General features: G+C 34.1%; 1 pseudogene; it reads left to right on the top strand.

Moving 5' to 3' along the window:
• The first annotated feature begins 2996 nt into the window (after nt 1–2996).
• LOC129755109 (probable methyltransferase-like protein 15 homolog) lies at nt 2997–6018 on the top strand (annotated as a pseudogene).
• Nucleotides 6019–18888: the final 12870 nt, after the last annotated feature.

Genomic DNA, 18888 nt, shown 5'->3' with positions numbered 1-18888 from the left:
AATGATATTTAAATATTCTATTACATTCTATTCCAATTTTCACATATTGGGCACGAAGCAAAACTTGTTCCTGAATGACAAAACAGCTTAACCTCAATTAACAGGTTCGGAAAATGGTTACTTTTTTCGACATAAATTGTACCGTTTTGTTAAGCTCAATCCACGTCAACTTTACCTTGCTAACGCTAAGAGGTAAGTTTTACCTTTTTTGGATTCACCTTTTTTATCGGGGAATTGAACATTTTTCCAGCTCAATTCTGGTAAACTTTATCTCACTGTGGGGTGAGTTTTACCTTAAAAATGGTAGAAGTTATCTTTTCGGTTTCCATAAACGTTCACCTTGCTATCTCGGTAAATTTTACTTGTTTTTATTATTCTCCGTGTAGATTTTATAAAAATGATGCAATGTAAAAGCACAGACTAACAGACAAGACACTCAGACGAAAATTCATAAGGATTTTACCAAGAGATAACATTGCCATCTAGTGTCGGAATTGCCTACTATTCAGCGGTTTTTAATAAAAACTGACCAGGTAGCCTGTGATGTTACTAAAAACAGCAAACAAATTTTTGTTTCATTTGTGCTGAGATTTGCTTCTAAATTTACTTGTATTAAGCGTGATCAGGACAGCTTTAATCATTGGTGATCAAGGAACAAGAAATCTAACCCAACTGTTTTAAAGAAAATGTTTCAAATTGACCTTATTGCCATTCACGAGTGCTGTGGAATTTAGAAGTTGCCTGGTTGAGACCGAAATAATACAGAGATTCCTGAAACTGTGATGAAAGATAATAGCATAACAGAGGTGGAAAAAAGATTTCTGAAAACGGATTAATTTATCATTGCATCAATATTGAGATTTTCTTGAATAAATAGATTCACTTGCAATTAATTTCAATTGCCAAAAATTTACATAAATCGTTTTCTCGCCTTGTTTTTTACGTTCTAGAAAAAATTGTTTACACATATTTATCAGCTGACAACTTTGCAATGTTAGACTGAGTCGATTTGGGGTCATTTTGGAATTTCTCAAACCCTGGGGTCTTAAAAGCTTCGTCTTGGTCCAAAACTCATCCATGATTTTTTGCAAAATTTTCAAGTAACGTTTACATGAGTAAATTTGAACTTTTAGGTTTGTATGGGAAAATTGAATATTTTGTACTGAAAAATCGACATCATTTTTGTTTCGTCTGTGGAACCGAGCCAGCTGATGGTTTTTGCCAATTTATAAAATTCCTAAAGGAAATTTTCCTCTGAACAACTTTGTCGAAGACTGTAACTTCGTATTCTATTAGGAAAAAAAGTTATTAGCTGTTTAACAGGGGTATGTCTTTTCGCATTGATCGATAGTAAATTCTATTGACATCACTGCTTGAGCCTCGCGAAATGTTGCATGGAAAGAAGTCACGCAATACCTCGTTAGGCACCCTGCAGGGATGTCAATTGAATTTAATTTTTATCAGTGCGAAAAGATATACCCCTGTTAGACAACTAATAACTTTTTTTCCTAATAAGATACGAATTTACGGTCTTCGACAAAGTTGTTCAGTGGAAAATTTCCTCTAGGAATTTTATAAATTGGCACAAAAACCATCAGCTGGCTCGGTTCCACAGACGAAACAAAACTTATGTTGATTTTTCAGTACAAAATATTCAATTTTCCCATACAAACCTAAAAGTTCAAATTTACTCATGTAAACGTAACTTAAAAATTTTGCAAAAAATCATGGATGAGTTTTGGACCAAGACGAAGCTTTTAAGACCCCAGGGTTTGAGAAATTCCAAAATGACCCCAAATCGACTCAGTCATGCAATGCAATGCAATGTGTCATTCCTTCACAAAATTCCATCCGAGATTTTTAGCCGTATCTATACTAGACTGCAAAATTTTCCGGTAGAAAAATATATTTAAGACTAGAAGAAGTGATCTAAATCCGAATCAAGAAAGAGATAAATTTTGGACCGATTCAAGGCCTTGGCGAAAACTTTCATTAGACGATGATACGTTTTCTGCTGTCCGTTTTAAGACTAAACCTGTGTCCATTTTCTATCTATTTTGGAGCTGCTGCCATAAGAATTATGAAGGGATTTGTAAAATACTGTCAAACATTTCTGTTTTGAAACTAAATAAGATTATTCCTTCAGTTCTTCAATTAATTTATTCTCAGTAATGATATGGCTACATGTGTCTGACCCATACACGGACATAACCATGATTAGATCCAGAACACTCTCGAGTCGTCCTTGTCTCGAATTTCACAGTTGCACGATTCCAGAATAGCCATGTTTGCAGTAGCAGCTATTCAGTACTTGATGCTGGAAAACTATGAAAATTTAAAAAAAACCTTTTTTTTGGCACAAATTCAATTTTAATTTACAACTTTGAAAGAGAAAATTTATTGATGGGACCATCGGAAAACTTCTTCGTGGTAAATGTTAACTCCTTGTTTGACCAAGAAAAAAGTTTTTGTCAATAAAAATATCACAATCCAATACTTTAAGAGTTACCTTGAAATTTCGTTCGAAGTGAAGCTCCATGAATTTTTGTTTATTTTTTTTTGTTAATGACATGATTGCTGTGATTAGTTAGTTCAAGAGGTGTACGACTATGATGGTGAGAGAAACAGTACAAAATCGTGCAGCAAAATTTGAGATTCACGAAATTTTTGTGTTATTACTCTAGCGCAAGAATAAAATCGCAATACATGGTAAGTACACGCTCATTTTTATCTAACCATTTATGGTTACAAAATAACCATTTTATGGTTTTTGCTCCAAAACTATCAATATGGTTATTTTTTAAGATTTTTTCTTCGCGAAATTTTAACCATTTTGGTAGTTTTCGTGTATTAACCACAAAACGGTTGAAAAACTTGTCTTCGCCATTTTGGAGTAAACGCGTAGAGCAAACCGAGCGCGAACGAATAAAAATTTTATTTTATTTTGGATTTTAATGTTTAAAAGTAAATCTGTTCCTGTGATCCGGATGGAGCTGGGGCTGGTCGGTCGGCGTCTCTGCTGGAATATCACTGTCTCAGGAAACTTCCGGTACATTCAGTGCTGGACTGGTAATTTTTCTTGTATTCGGTTTTCAATATTTCATGTTTATAACTTGGATTTTTTTTTCAGCCTGTCAATATTTTTTTGCCAAGTTTTGGTAAATTTTGATTAAATCCGCCGGTAAAAATCAATCGAAAATGAGAAAAAAAAGCCACTCCGAAAAGCTCCGGTCGGAAAAAATCAGCATCATGGCACAGCGAATGGTCCACATCATTCGGGAAGCGAACAAAACTGCCTGGAAGCCGCTGCCCTAGAATCGATTACTAACCCGTGGTGCATACCAAACACGGCAGCATTTATCAAAGGTTTTTTGAAGCCAAAGTTATAGAACTTATTGTAAGTATTCTACCTAATTTGTCTGAAGTGCTTAACGTAGCCTTGCAGTTACAATTAATTATTAGTTATACAAGAATTTATTTTACAGCTTCCGGTCGGTGCGGTGTCCCAGCACTACACTCGCTTTCTCAAGCTGCTGGAACGTTGGCCGGAGAATCAGAGTAAAATCGGGCGGGATCTGGGACAGTTTCTGCGGGATCAGCTGGTCGGAGTGCTGGGTAGTGTAAACATTATTGCCGTGAACGACGAAAATCTCAGCATCGAGCGTTGGAGAATCTGGTTAACGACGTGCACCTGAAGGCACAAGGAAGTTGAAGCGCTGTGGCGAGTTTCGGTTTCGTGTGTATTTTTTTTCTGTTCGTTTGTAAGTTAAAAATTACCTCGAACTGGCTATCAAAAGAAGAGCCCTCGAAAAGTCGTGAGAAAATTAGGCCTCGAATTCAGAATTTTAAGTGACTCTTGGACAAGTTGCAAAAAAAAAACGAAAACGAAATCGGTCTGGCTGGAATCATCCGTGTTGTAGAGTGGCTAATCTTGCGGTTCTCTCTGGGGGTATTTTTGTTTCGACATATTTGTAGTAGTCAGGCTTAGTCGGAATACATCCCAAGTGATTCGAAAGCCATTGGCATGTTCAAGGTTTGTTGACTACGGAAAGACGAAAATCGTGGGTATTCTTTCCCCTGAAGATCAAAGAGGGTTTACCTTAAATTAAAGGTAACTTGCCGATTATTTTGTGTCCGGAAGAAAGTGAAGAATTATCATAGCTGGCTGAACCGTGAAACGATTGATCGAACCAACATTTGAAATTTAGCTGTTTCAAGGTAAGTTCGCATTTTACGTTTCCCGTTGAATCCAATGTCCATGAATATACAATGTCCTAGGTTCGTTTACCTGCCTTGTTTATTGATGGCAGCATTTATGCGAAAATCCATTCGGGGGAAGCGTATCCTCATTGTTTCCGATTGCGGTTCATCATCGTCATTCAAGCAAACATCATTCGGGAAGCGAACAAAACTGCCTGGAAGCCGCTGCCCTAGAATCGGTTACTAAGGTTTTTTGAAGCCAAAGTTATAGAACTTATTGTAAGTATTCTACCTAATTTGTCTCTGAAGTGTTTAACGTAACCTTGCAGTTACAATTAACTATTAGTTATACAAGAATTTATTTTACAGCTTCCGGTCGGTGCGTATAATGTCCCAGTACTACAATCACTTTTTCAAGCTTCTGGATCGTTGGCCGGTGGATCAGAGTAAAATCGGGCGGGATCTGGGACAGTTTCTGCGGGATCAGCTGGCCGGAGTGCTGGGTAATGTCAACATTATTGCCGTGAACGACGAAAATCTATCGCGACAGCATCGAGCGTTGGAGAATCTGGTTAACGACGTGCACCTGAAGGTACACCCGAGGACGCTTCAATCGCCTGACACCGGGCTGTCCGGGGAGCAGTGCCGGGACGTGCTTTCATCGGAGTTTATGGAATACTTGAACAAGCAATGAGGAAGGTATTAGCCGGCGGTGTTCAAAGATTAGGATTAGTTTTAAGCAGAAACTTTGCCACGAATGTTGGCCATGTTCCGGTTATGGCCAGAGAGACGGTCACGTTTTTGAAACTTCAGAACGGAGAGCTATTTGTTGATATGACTTTTGGCGCGGGAGGTCACACCAAAGAAATTTGAAAAACTGCTCCGGAAGCCAAAATTATTGCATTGGATCGAGATCCAATTGCTCATAGGATTGCAACTGATTTGGCTTCCTGTTATCCGAAACAAATCATACCTGTACTTGGGAGGTTTTCCGAGCTTCCCGCAAAATTGCGAGAATTAAAGATTCAACAAAATTGCATTGAAGGATTCATATTCGATTTCGGTTGTTCCTCGATGCAGTTTGATGAAGGACTGCGTGGTTCTTCAATTAGCAGAAACGGTCCCCTGGATATGCGAATGGATAAGGATCGATGCCAGGACAGTCCAACGGCCGCTGAAGTCTTGGCCAAAATTGACGAAACCGATTTGAGCCGGATATTGAAAATTTACGGGGAAAAAAAACAGTACAGGAAAATTGCCATAATCGAGGCTCGTCACTCAATGCGTAAAATCGAAACCACACACCAGCTGGCCGACATCGTTCAGTCCTGCTTCGGAACGGGAATGCACCGATTGGACAAATTTAAAAGACCAAGCCATCCGGCCACGAAAACTTTCCAGGCGCTGCGAATTTTTGTCAACAACGAACTGAACGAAATCAACTACGGGATGCTGCTGGCCCAGCGATATCTGAAGCTTAGTGGCAAACTGGTGGCCATAACGTTCCACTCGCTCGAGGACACTATCGTGAAGCGGCACGTCATGGGTAACGTGTTGAACGATATGGCCAATCGGTTGCCGCTGCGCTACTCCAGCCACACCGTTTATCACGAACGGCAGGCGATGGACAGTATAACGAAACCGTGCTCCGGATGGCAGCAACTGACCAAACATGTGGTGCTTCCGGGTGACGAGGAGGTCGAACGAAATCCCCGGAGTCGGTCGGCCAAACTGAGAGCGGCGGTAAGGGTGAGTTAAATTTCGTGTTCCTGGTCAGGTGTGCTAAGAAATTGCCAATAAATTCGTATTAGAACGCTGGATGATGATTTATCTTTCGATCCGAAATCCCAATTCTAGTATTTTTAAGAAAAAAATTACCTGTTTTCCTTCCATTCTGCGATATGGTTCAAAATTAACCGTTTTTCAACTTCTCCGCAATAATTTCTTGCGGTTAAAAAGTAACCATATTTCCACTTCTCAAGAGAAGTCAAAAAATGACTTCTATGGAAGAAACCAAAAAATAACTTAACGCGGAAAGGTGTGAAAATGGTTACTTTTTAACGATAATTGGTTAAATAATTTCCAGCGTGTATATTCAAAATAATATACACAGCAAAAATAATATTGTGATATTACATCGAAAACGTGCAAATAACTTGAGTCACAAATGGTACCTAATATTACATCATTTTGATGTTCAAGTTTTTACACACATAGGATGTACAAAATTACACGAAATGATTGTGACGTAGTAGACGGATTCGAGTATACAAAAAGTATATGGCTTTCGATACAAGTCGTTATTACTTTAGATTTAGCATAACTTTTTTGGATAAATTTTTATTGATTCAGGATAATTTGTCAAGATTCAAATTTTAGTCTCAGAGTTCAGACTTCGGTTTGTTTCTAGGAGTTCAGGGATTTGAAAAGTAAATCAGAATACAGAATTAACTAACACTCATCAATAATTTTTTAATTGAATATTTCAGATGAGCTTGGTGTTAAAGTTTAATTTTGTATACATTATGTGTCTCTTGAAGAGCCTCGAGCCTAACAATGTAAGTAAAACTATCACCTGCATTATCTGGACAACATTATCTAAATCTAAAATGAGGAGTGTTCTTCTTGGGCTGTCCGAAAAAATAGTTTTTCGAAAAGAACACGAATTCTTTTCGTCTGCTTTGCAACTTTCTCAGTTCTGAAAACTTCTTACATAATCCACTTCCATTTCAAAGCATAACTTGAGTTTCGGCCTCTTGCACGACGATGGAACAATGAATAGACATTCAATTGTGTTCTTGGTTAGCGTTTCACACATCAGAAAATTTCTACCCGCGACCTTTGGATGACCAAGCTCTCGTGTTTGCAAGCTAGAACTGATAGTCTCTGTTAGAAGTTAATTAAAAAATGACTGAGAGGATGAACAACACAAAATACTTATCTTCATATCCGGATGTTTAAAAGTTCCGATCTCTTAAGGATTGGTGGTTTTGGCAAATAGTCTAAAAACAATAAAATTATGAGAATCAGTTCGGAGATGTGGTTTTGCTAAGAATTTTAATGAAATTTGATAGTACTTACCAGCAGAACAAATCCTCCTGAGCCCTGCAATCTGTTTCTCAGTTTTTGATATTGATAAAATGTCAAACGTCAATTGAAAATAACATTGACTACTTGATGCAGTATTACATAGAAGGTTGAGATATTACACTACATGACTTGTTCGCGTTGTGTACATCATTTTGATGTAATATTTTAGCGAAAATCCTGAATTATTCATCGGTCACAGAAATTACATCGGCCATTGTTACATTTTTTTATGCTGTGTAACAAACAATTTTATTTGCATGAACAAATAATTGGAATAATTGGAAAATACACAAACTAAACCTCTGACTAGCAGCATTTTGCATGATGCTGTAAGAATATTTCCAAGAAGAGATCAAAGCTCGGGTAAACAACAGAAACTAACGACAACAACGTATGTCTCAAATGTTATGTGAAGTAAGGATGTGAACTTGGTTAAAATAGATTGATTTCAGAAGTTAAATAATTACTCATGTAAAATAAGTTTTTTTTTTATCTCTTTTCATTTTAACCTAATACCTGTTCATAATAGTCGCTTGTTCCTGTAGAAGATCTCTCTCTTAATTCAGAGGGTGGTTTTTGAACAATTTGTGCAAACAGCACAGGGAAAATACACAGAACACAAGAAAAATATCCTAAGAAATTGTTTCTTATCCATTCCGGCTTGGCATTCAATGGGTGTTTACTAGTCCTTTTGGGAAACTATTCTTTTTCGATAACTCCAGGATAAAATTGACACAACATAAGCTTATTGAATGCACTTTTTCTTCAATCAAGATACTGGAGAGCAAGGCCGTGCGAACGGAGGGGGGGGGGGGTTTAGGGGTTTAACCCCCCCCCCCCCCCCCCACATGGAGATTTTTTTTCAAGTAAAATTTTTAGCTCAAGAAATTATTTTACCTAAGAAACGTGAAACTGCTTGATCCCTAAAGGTGTTTAAAAATAAGTTTTAACAAACATGTCAGAAAATTGGCTCGCCTCCGGCGGTATTTAGTCCTGTATCACTCTGGGCCTGAGATATTTCATTCTTCCACACTGTATGACGTTTGAGAATGGAAACTTGTTTCAAATTGTCGATTTCGATCTGCAATTTAATCCATTAGTTTCAACTCAAATCTTGACTAACAAAAACCCTTTCTCGCCTATATTTTTTTTTTTGAAGAAATGTTGTTCATCCTTCACTTTATTACTAATCACTTTGATAAATAAAAATAATTGTTTATATCATTACAAATTTTATGCTGATGTGAAATATTTTTCTAAAAACCAATTTCAGCCTCGATTTTATTTTGTATTGATTGTTCTTTCAAATGCTCAACTTCACATTCAAAAGTGTTCGATAAATTACACAAGTCCCCCAATTTACATTATTTGGAGGTGCGAAGAATTTATAAGCTTATTTTTGCTTATTTTGATGCCCTTAAAGTTTTGAAAATAGGTGAAATTATTTAAAAAAAATTTGCAATTTTCTGACAAAGCGTTAATAAATTACAAAAAATGTTTAATTAAACGTTTTCATCGACTTTTCAAAGAAAATATTTTATAGAGAATTTTAAAATAAGTTTCAACTAAATAGATTAAAATATATTTTTCAAAGAAAACATCAAGTTATTTTGCGATTTTAACAAATTTGTTGAATGAAATAAAACTTTTGTTTTCAATTTTCTTCAGTTGTGTCAAAAAAAATTGTCGTTCAAATTAAAAAACAATGTAGAACTATTAATATCTTTCATTATCATTATCATCATCATCAAAATATTATTCTTTAATCGAATAAATTCAAAATCTGTTTTTTTTTCTCTTATATAGATTTTTAGTTAATTAGTTATCGATGATTGATTTCACTTAAAATTGATTTATTTTTAAACTTATAAACTACGTATCACCAAAACGAGATATGATAGACAAAATCTGACAAAAAATCGAGGTTAGGATTGCAAAATCTACCAAATCCATCATTTAATGCTGTCTCTTGAGTTATTCAAAAAATTCTTGAAATGAGATTTTAAAATTGTTTATAACGTTTTTTTTGGAAAAAAATTCTATCAAAAATGTTGAAAATTTATCTTCTTTATCTTCATATTTTATTTTAATTTATGATGAGTTTAATAATCTTAAGTATTGATTTTTTTTGTCTCTATTTGAGAGATTTTCAGTCGCTGGCTGATGCACCTTTAAAGAACAAATATTTAAAATACGCGAGTCGAAATTGATTAGAATCATTATCATCATATGTCATCGATATTTTGCTTATGCAACAAATTTTAAATTTTTTTTTTTCAATTTTCATCTTGAAATTTTTAAATAAAATCAAATAAATTTGACCGATAAATTGTATTACCATTTTATTTTAATTTTCAAATTATTTCACTAAATTTTCTTGTATTGTTATGTTAATTTTCAAATCAATGTACCAAATTTTATAATCTTAATAAAACAACTATTTGAAATATTTAACAAAAGTTTGTCTTTGTTTATCAATAAATTTTTGAGTTCAGGAACATCTACAAGTTTATATTTCAAGAACACAAAAACCTAGCCAATAAATCTAAACTTTGAATAAGAAAAATTAGTTTCTTGCTTTCGCCCATTCCAATATCCAGTATTTAAGTTAACAGCGATATTCAAAGCTTGAAATTTCCAGCTTTAACTTTTTTAATTCAATTTTTTTAAATCAATCATGATTTTTTAAAGAATCTATGGAAAGATTTAGAAATGATTCGAGGTAGTAAGCTTTAAATTGACAGCGACAAAATATTCAAAGTGTGAAATTTCAAGCTTTAACTTTTTTAATTCATATGTATTTTTTTTTCTCAAATCGATCATGATTTTTTAATGAATCTATGGAAAGATCTAAAAATGATTCGAGGTAGCAAGCTTATTTTAATGCGCAATAAACATTGTTCGAATTTGCTTTGTGCTTCCAAAAATTTGACTTGAAATTTGTAGATCAGAATAAGATCATCATTTGGAATAATTTATTCATAACTTACCGGAAAAAAAAAACATTTATTTTTAACTTTGATTCTGATATATTTTGTATCGTATCATTGAAATTTCTTACTTTTTCCGAGTTTGTGTGATGGCAATAAATAAGAAAATGGTTTTAGAAATCAATTTCCTTTTTCAAATGCATTTTTATTATTGTTATTATTGCTAGCTGAATTTGAATTTCGAAAGCTACAGCTACACTTCACAATAATGTTCATCTTCGTAGTTTGAATCATCTAGATTCGATGTCCTTATTATTTCCTTAATTTTTATCATGTTTGCCATTTTTGTAACTTTTTTGGTATCTTTCCGTGTTTGATCCAAGATTGATGTAATTTTTCAATAAAATTTATTTTATTTCATTTTTCAAAATTTCCAATCATTTTCATCATATTTGTTCAGGACCATCTAAGCGGAAAAAAAATGCACCACCCAAGTAAAAACTAAGTCATAGATGCCTTTCAAACATTAAAATGGTGTTCATGAGGGTTGGAGCAATTTGTGATTTTAATGTCAATTCTAAGCAATTAAATGGAAATTCCTAATTTTTTTTCTCAAAAAACGGCTGATCATATGTCAAAAAGTCAATTATGCAAAAATAAACATTTTTGCTATCGATTTTAGATCAGATATTAATGGCTTCAACTTTGAAATTTCAATTTTCCCGATCTGTGAAGACTAAATCGGCTAAGACGCTGTAAGTTTTTTTTTATTCCAGGGAGTAACTTCTTACTTCTAAGTGAAGTGATCCAGGAATAATGATTTCCAAATGTTCAACCTAAAATCCGGGCAATATCCGGACAAACTTGGTCAAAACCACGGAATTTTTCCATTTTGGACGTGAAAAAGAAAAATTATAATATCTCAATATGAGTTTATTGTTAAATTTTACAAATTAACCGAATAAATCCGGGAGAAATCTGAGCTATTTCCTACGAAATCCAGGTAACTAGGCCGGACCGCACTTTCCTCAAATTTAAGTCCGGATAAATCCGGGCAATCTGGCAACCTTATTTTAAGTAAAGCGAAGGTTTTCACCTAACTCACGAAACACTTGTCACGCCGATACCCCAAAAATTCTGTAGAAATAAAAAACTCTCGACATGACATTTAATTTCTCAGATAATTTTCTGAAACCTGAAGGAAACGAGAGATAAATTTATGATACATTAGATTGAGATAAAAGTGACGAACCGCTGGACAGTTTCCATCACCTTGTTCCAGGGGTATTTTTTTTTGTTTTTACCAAACCTCTCGGCGTAAGTGTGCTGATCCATTGCGTTGAGTGTCTTTCTGTTGCTTTAATGCTCCCAAAAATGTTGCCCTGAGAACTCACCCAAGAAGTACCATCTCGGAAGGCCCGTCACCGTTCAGGAAGTCGGATCAGATAAGGGTCCCATTTCTCCGGAGGTCTTTGGAGATTAGTTCTTTTCTTTATTTTTTTTTAAAGTTTCACGAATAAAGAAAACCATGCAACATGACTCGTCAACAGGAAACGTAATTAGGATTGATATGTTTTTGATAGGTTGGGCCGTTTGTTTTAGAGTTTTTTTTTCCTGTGTTCTTCGGTGTCTTTCGGTTGGACATTCGACTTCGGAAGAATGGGAAATAATTGTCCGCTAGCGGCAGATATATTTATGTCAGGGAAAAAAACCTAAACGGTGACAGCAGTTGTAGGCTTTTGAACTTTCGGGACAGGTTTGATCTTTGTTCTCCGGCTGCTTCGAATGTGTGGAAAAGATGTGGAAAATTTACTCGTCATCGATAGTGATCTGCTGAGGGTGCTGATATGGTGGTGGCACTGAAGTTTCCTTCTTTATTTCTTTCTCGTCGTGAATTAAGTCATTAGAAAGTAATTAATTGGATCCCGGTTCTAAGTTGTGGTTCTAGCTGATAACTTCTTTTGGACATGATATTTCGGCTCGCTCGAGCGCAAGAAGAAATTGTTGGTTTTTGAAAATTAGGGCAGCATTTAAACCACGCATACAGAAGGAATGAATTTTCTGAATAAAATTTCACCTCTATAAAAAAGCATTGAATAAATATTTGTTTTTCAAATATGGAAGAAGCAACCTATTGAAATTTTTATCAATTGTACCTTTTAAATAGACTCATTCAACCATTGAAAGAAGAAGTTCAAAAATTTATACATTCAATATTGGTAGCACTTTTACATTACTTTTAAAAACTGAAATATCATATAAATGATATTTTTTTTCAAAATTAGGAAAAACCTCACAGAACAATTTTTAGATCAAATAATTTCCAGACAAATACGCCGTAAAAAACGCCAATTTTTTTTTAAAAACAATAAAGATCTATAATGCAGAATTTCGGATTTTATCGGCTTAGATTTCTTCGAGGTCTTAGCATGCCAGTGAGCTTGCCCTCTACTAGCCATCTAGTCGGCTAATCAGCTTTTTAAACATCTAGCAAAAAAAAAAAAAAAAACAGGAACCTAGTCAGCTATTCATTAGACACCCAGTCAGTTTAGCATTTATTCAGCTATCTTAGCAGCTATCCGTTCAACCAGCTGAATATCTAGACATCTTGCCAGCTTGCCAATTAGACATCAAGCAAGCTGATCGGCCATCCATCTAGCTAGCTAGTCAGCTATCTAGTTAGTTAGCTAGTCAGCTAGCTAATCAGCTTGCTAGTCAGCTATCTAGTTAGTTAGCTAGTCAGCTTGCTAATCAGCTTGCTAATCAGCTAACTAGTCAGCTAGCTAGTCTGTTAGCTCGTCAGCAAGCTAATCAGCTAGCTAATCTGCTAACAAGTCAGCTAGCTAATCAGTCAGCTAGTCAGCTAGCTAGTAAGTTAGTTAGTCTGTTAGCTCGTCAGCAAGCTAGTCAGCTAGCTAGTCAGTTAGCTAGTCAGCAAGCTAGTCAGCAAGCTAGTCAGCTATCTAGTCAGCTAGCTAGTCAGCTAGCTAGTCAGCAAGCTAGTTAGCTAGCTATTCTGTTAGCTGGTAAGCTAGCTAAACTGCAAACAAATCAGCTAACTAGTCAGTCAGCTTGTCAGCTTGCTAGTCAGCAAGCAAGTCAGTTAGTAAGTCTGTTAGCTAGTCAGCATGCTAATCAACTATTTAGTCAGCTAGCTAGTCTGTTAGCTAGTCAGCTAGCTAATCTGCTAACAAGTCAGCTAGTCAGCTTGCTAGTCAGCAAGCTAGTCAGTCAGTTTGTCTGTTAGCTAGTAAGCAAGCTAGTCAGCAAGCTAGTCAGCAAGCGAGTCAGCAAGCTAGTCAGCAAGCTATTCAGCTAGCTAGTCAGCTAGCTAGTCAGCTTGCTAGTCAGATAGCTAGTCAGTCAGTAAGTTAGCTAGCTAGTCAGCTAGCTAATCTGCTAACAAGTCAGCTAACTAATCAGCTTGCTAGTCAGCTAGCTAGTCAGCTAACGAGTCAGTTAGCTAGTCAGCTAGCTAGTCAGCTAGCTAGTCAGCTAGCTAGTTAGCTAGCTAGTCAGTAAGCTAGTCAGCTAGCTAGTCAGCTAGCTAGTCAGCTAGCTAGTCAGCTAGCTAGTCAGCTAGCTAGTCAGCTAGCTAGTCAGCTAGCTAGTTAGCTAGCTAGTCAGCTAGCTTGTTAGCTAGCTAGTCAGCTAGCTAGTCAGTCAGCAAGTTAGCTAGCTAGTCAGTCAGCTAGTTCGCTAGCTAGTCAGCTAGCTAATCTGCTAACAAGTCAGCTAGCTAGTCAGTCAGCTAATCTGTTAGCTAGTCAGCTATCTAGTTAGCTAGCTAGTCAGCTAGCTAGTCAGCTAGCTAGCCAGCTAGCTTGTCAGCTAGCTAGTCAGTCAGCTAGTCAGCTAGCTAGTCAGTCAGCTAGTTAGCTAGCTAGTCAGCTAGCTAATCTGCTAACAAGTCAGCTAGCTAGTCAGTCAGCTAGTCAGCTTACCAGTCAGCAAGTTAGTCAGCTGGCTAGTTAGTTAGCATGCTAGTCAGCTAGCTAGTCAGCAAGTTAGCCAGCTAGCTAGTCAACTAGCTAGTCAGCTAGCTAATCAGTTTGCTGGTCAGTTAGCTAGACAGCTGCTTCCCAGCTTGTTAGTCAGCAATATTTCTTTTAATCGCAATTTGCATCACTCTGCCGTTATTGAATTTTCCAAATTTGTTCAACTAAATGTAGATCAATTGGACAGTGTCAAGATGACATTAAACCAAGAGGCAATTCTTCCATTTTTCTCGAGCCTCCCAACAAGGTGTTGTTATTGTTGTCACCGACTATAATAAAGTTTTTTTTTTAGTTTGACAATTCAACCCATATTCCTTCACGATCGCTCGTTTATTGCCAGGCTGATCGAGCTCATTTGCGTACGATAATGATAAGCTTGCGGTGCGAGTTTACTTTTTTATTTTGTTGCTTTGTTTTGCTTATCGTTACAGCTTTCGGAGCTTTCCTACTCTAGGAAGGTACCCATTATCATAATTTCGAAGTTTAATGTTGCGTTGTCCGAGAGAACGTCCTTAATTCGTCGGAAGAGTAAGTACAATTTATAGTAATAATGCAACGTTACGAAAAACAAGCGCGATGTTTATCTGGTATAAAATATGGCAACACTTGGTTTTGAGTTATTGCCATTGGTTGAACATCTTTTTTTTTTGCTTGATGTAGTTATTGTTACTAGACATGAGCAGTTGGTTTTGTTGTGACTAAGTTGCACCTTCTACAGAGTTGCAACATTGTAGAATTGGGTAGAAAAAGAGATATTTGTTGAAGAATTATTAGCCCTTCGTAGTATCCCTACCCAGAAAATTTGATCTTAAGGAAAAGATTAGAAATTTATTGTGTTCCACAGTGTAGGTTTTCGAGAACATGATTGAAATATGTTTAGCTAAATCGATATTTCAGTTCAGGTCACCTGAGAAAGTCTCCATATCTTTTTTAAATATTTTGATTAAAAAATAAAGTGACGAGTCAGAATTCTCAAGTCAGAAAAATTTTCAATTAACAGGTAACCCTTTCTAGAAAACAAGCATGGGATGTAGGAATTGAACAATATTCAATCTCGTGTAGGCGACCTCCATGCTATAAATGCAACTCAATAATGCACCATGCGACAATTCTAAATCCAGGTATTGCACAGAATATTCAAATCGGAAGATACTCAATGCAAGCCCTCATAGTTAGCGCTCACATTTAGTTCCTAACTGCTGGAACCCGTTTGAAGACCTCAATAGAAAATTACCATTCTTGTCAGCTGGTTCGCACCGCACTTAGTCAAATCAACCCGGGCTGATTTACATGACAGATCAACAAAACCCGTTCCAAAGAGCGAACCCACAGTCAGCTGGTCCAGTCAATTGGCCGCCTTGTCCGTCCCTTCGCTGAGGGCGACGAATGCAATCCGGAATAAAGCTCACCAGGGCTCAAATGGTCCGCAAATGCCCCCAAGGCCAAACCACTTTCACGCCCACCACTTTCGATAACCGATCGCAATCTCAGACGTCCGTGACTTTGTGACTTCCAGAAGGTAGCTTGAGCATTTTTCAATGACTGCCGAACGCCTCCGCAAAAATGTAACACAGCTCAGTGTCAGGAAAACAGCAAGTCGCCTCAAAACATTGAAAAACTGTGATCAGATAAACGAATCGATTGATGTCATAAATATGCGTTAAAATCTGGCAAAATTGTCATTGTCACAAAATTGTCAAAATTGTCAAAATTGTCAAAATTGTCAAAATTGTCAAAATTGTCAAAATTGTCAAAATTGTCAAAATTGTCAAAATTGACAAAATTGTCAAAATTGTCAAAATTGTCAAAATTGTCAAAATTGTCAAAATTGTCAAAATTGTCAAAATTGTCAAAATTGTCAAAATTGTCAAAATTGTCAAAATTGTCAAAATTGTCAAAATTGTCAAAATTGTCAAAATTGTCAAAATTGTCAAAATTGTCAAAATTGTCAAAATTGTCAAAATTGTCAAAATTGTCAAAATTGTCAAAATTGTCAAAATTGTCAAAATTGTCAAAATTGTCAAAATTGTCAAAATTGTCAAAATTGTCAAAATTGTCAAAATTGTCAAAATTGTCAAAATTGTCAAAATTGTCAAAATTGTCAAAATTGTCAAAATTGTCAAAATTGTCAAAATTGTCAAAATTGTCAAAATTGTCAAAATTGTCAAAATTGTCAAAATTGTCAAAATTGTCAAAATTGTCAAAATTGTCAAAATTGTCAAAATTGTCAAAATTGTCAAAATTGTCAAAATTGTCAAAATTGTCAAAATTGTCAAAATTGTCAAAATTGTCAAATTTGTCAAAATTGTCAAAATTGTCAAAATTGTCAAAATTGTCAAAATTGTCAAAATTGTCAAAATTGTCAAAATTGTCAAAATTGTCAAAATTGTCAAAATTGTCAAAATTGTCAAAATTGTCAAATTGTCAAATTGTCAAAATTGTCAAAATTGTCAAAATTGTCAAAATTGTCAAAATTGTCAAAATTGTCAAAATTGTCAAAATTGTCAAAATTGTCAAAATTGTCAAAATTGTCAAAATTGTCAAAATTGTCAAAATTGTCAAAATTGTCAAAATTGTCAAAATTGTCAAAATTGTCAAAATTGTCAAAATTGTCAAAATTGTCAAAATTGTCAAAATTGTCAAAATTGTCAAAATTGTCAAAATTGTCAAAATTGTCAAAATTGTCAAAATTGTCAAAATTGTCAAAATTGTCAAAATTGTCAAAATTGTCAAAATTGTCAAAATTGTCAAAATTGTCAAAATTGTCAAAATTGTCAAAATTGTCAAAATTGTCAAAATTGTCAAAATTGTCAAAATTGTCAAAATTGTCAAAATTGTCAAAATTGTCAAAATTGTCAAAATTGTCAAAATTGTCAAAATTGTCAAAATTGTCAAAATTGTCAAAATTGTCAAAATTGTCAAAATTGTCAAAATTGTCAAAATTGTCAAAATTGTCAAAATTGTCAAAATTGTCAAAATTGTCAAAATTGTCAAAATTGTCAAAATTGTCAAAATTGTCAAAATTGTCAAAATTGTCAAAATTGTCAAAATTGTCAAAATTGTCAAAATTGTCAAAATTGTCAAAATTGTCAAAATTTTCAAAATTGTCAAAATTGTCAAAATTGTCAAAATTGTCAAAATTGTCAAAATTGTCAAAATTGTCAAAATTGTCAAAATTGTCAAAATTGTCAAAATTGTCAAAATTGTCAAAATTGTCAAAATTGTCAAAATTGTCAAAATTGTCAAAATTGTCAAAATTGTCAAAATTGTCAAAATTGTCAAAATTGTCAAAATTTTCAAAATTTTCAAAATTGTCAAAATTGTCAAAATTGTCAAAATTGTCAAAATTGTCAAAATTGTCAAAATTATCAAAATTATCAAAATTGTCAAAATTGTCAAAATTGTCAAAATTGTCAAAATTGTCAAAATTGTCAAAATTGTCAAAATTGTCAAAATTATCAAAATTGTCAAAATTGTCAAAATTGTCAAAATTGTCAAAATTGTCAAAATTGTCAAAATTGTCAAAATTGTCAAAATTGTCAAAATTGTCAAAATTGTCAAAATTGTCAAAATTGTCAAAATTGTCAAAATTGTCAAAATTGTCAAAATTGTCAAAATTGTCAAAATTGTCAAAATTGTCAAAATTGTCAAAATTGTCAAAATTGTCAAAATTGTCAAAATTGTCAAAATTGTCAAAATTGTCAAAATTGTCAAAATTGTCAAAATTGTCAAAATTGTCAAAATTGTCAAAATTGTCAAAATTGTCAAAATTGTCAAAATTGTCAAAATTGTCAAAATTGTCAAAATTGTCAAAATTGTCAAAATTGTCAAAATTGTCAAAATTGTCAAAATTGTCAAAATTGTCAAAATTGTCAAAATTGTCAAAATTGTCAAAATTGTCAAAATTGTCAAAATTGTCAAAATTGTCAAAATTGTCAAAATTGTCAAAATTGTCAAAATTGTCAAAATTGTCAAAATTGTCAAAATTGTCAAAATTGTCAAAATTGTCAAAATTGTCAAAATTGTCAAAATTGTCAAAATTGTCAAAATTGTCAAAATTGTCAAAATTGTCAAAATTGTCAAAATTGTCAAAATTGTCAAAATTGTCAAAATTGTCAAAATTGTCAAAATTGTCAAAATTGTCAAAATTGTCAAAATTGTCAAAATTGTCAAAATTGTCAAAATTGTCAAAATTGTCAAAATTGTCAAAATTGTCAAAATTGTCAAAATTGTCAAAATTGTCAAAATTGTCAAAATTGTCAAAATTGTCAAAATTGTCAAAATTGTCAAAATTGTCAAAATTGTCAAAATTGTCAAAATTGTCAAAATTGTCAAAATTGTCAAAATTGTCAAAATTGTCAAAATTGTCAAAATTGTCAAAATTGTCAAAATTGTCAAAATTGTCAAAATTGTCAAAATTGTCAAAATTGTCAAAATTGTCAAAATTGTCAAAATTGTCAAAATTGTCAAAATTGTCAAAATTGTCAAAATTGACAAAATTGTCAAAATTGTCAAAATTGTCAAAATTGTCAAAATTGTCAAAATTGTCAAAATTGTCAAAATTGTCAAAATTGTCAAAATTGTCAAAATTGTCAAAATTGTCAAAATTGTCAAAATTGTCAAATTGTCAAAATTGTCAAAATTGTCAAAATTGTCAAAATTGTCAAAAT

Source organism: Uranotaenia lowii, chromosome 3 (assembly GCF_029784155.1).
Source record: "Uranotaenia lowii strain MFRU-FL chromosome 3, ASM2978415v1, whole genome shotgun sequence".
In the NCBI taxonomy this organism is placed as follows: domain Eukaryota; kingdom Metazoa; phylum Arthropoda; class Insecta; order Diptera; family Culicidae; genus Uranotaenia; species Uranotaenia lowii.
The sequence above is the reverse complement of the archived record's forward strand: the minus strand, read 5'-3'. Positions and strand labels throughout refer to the sequence as shown.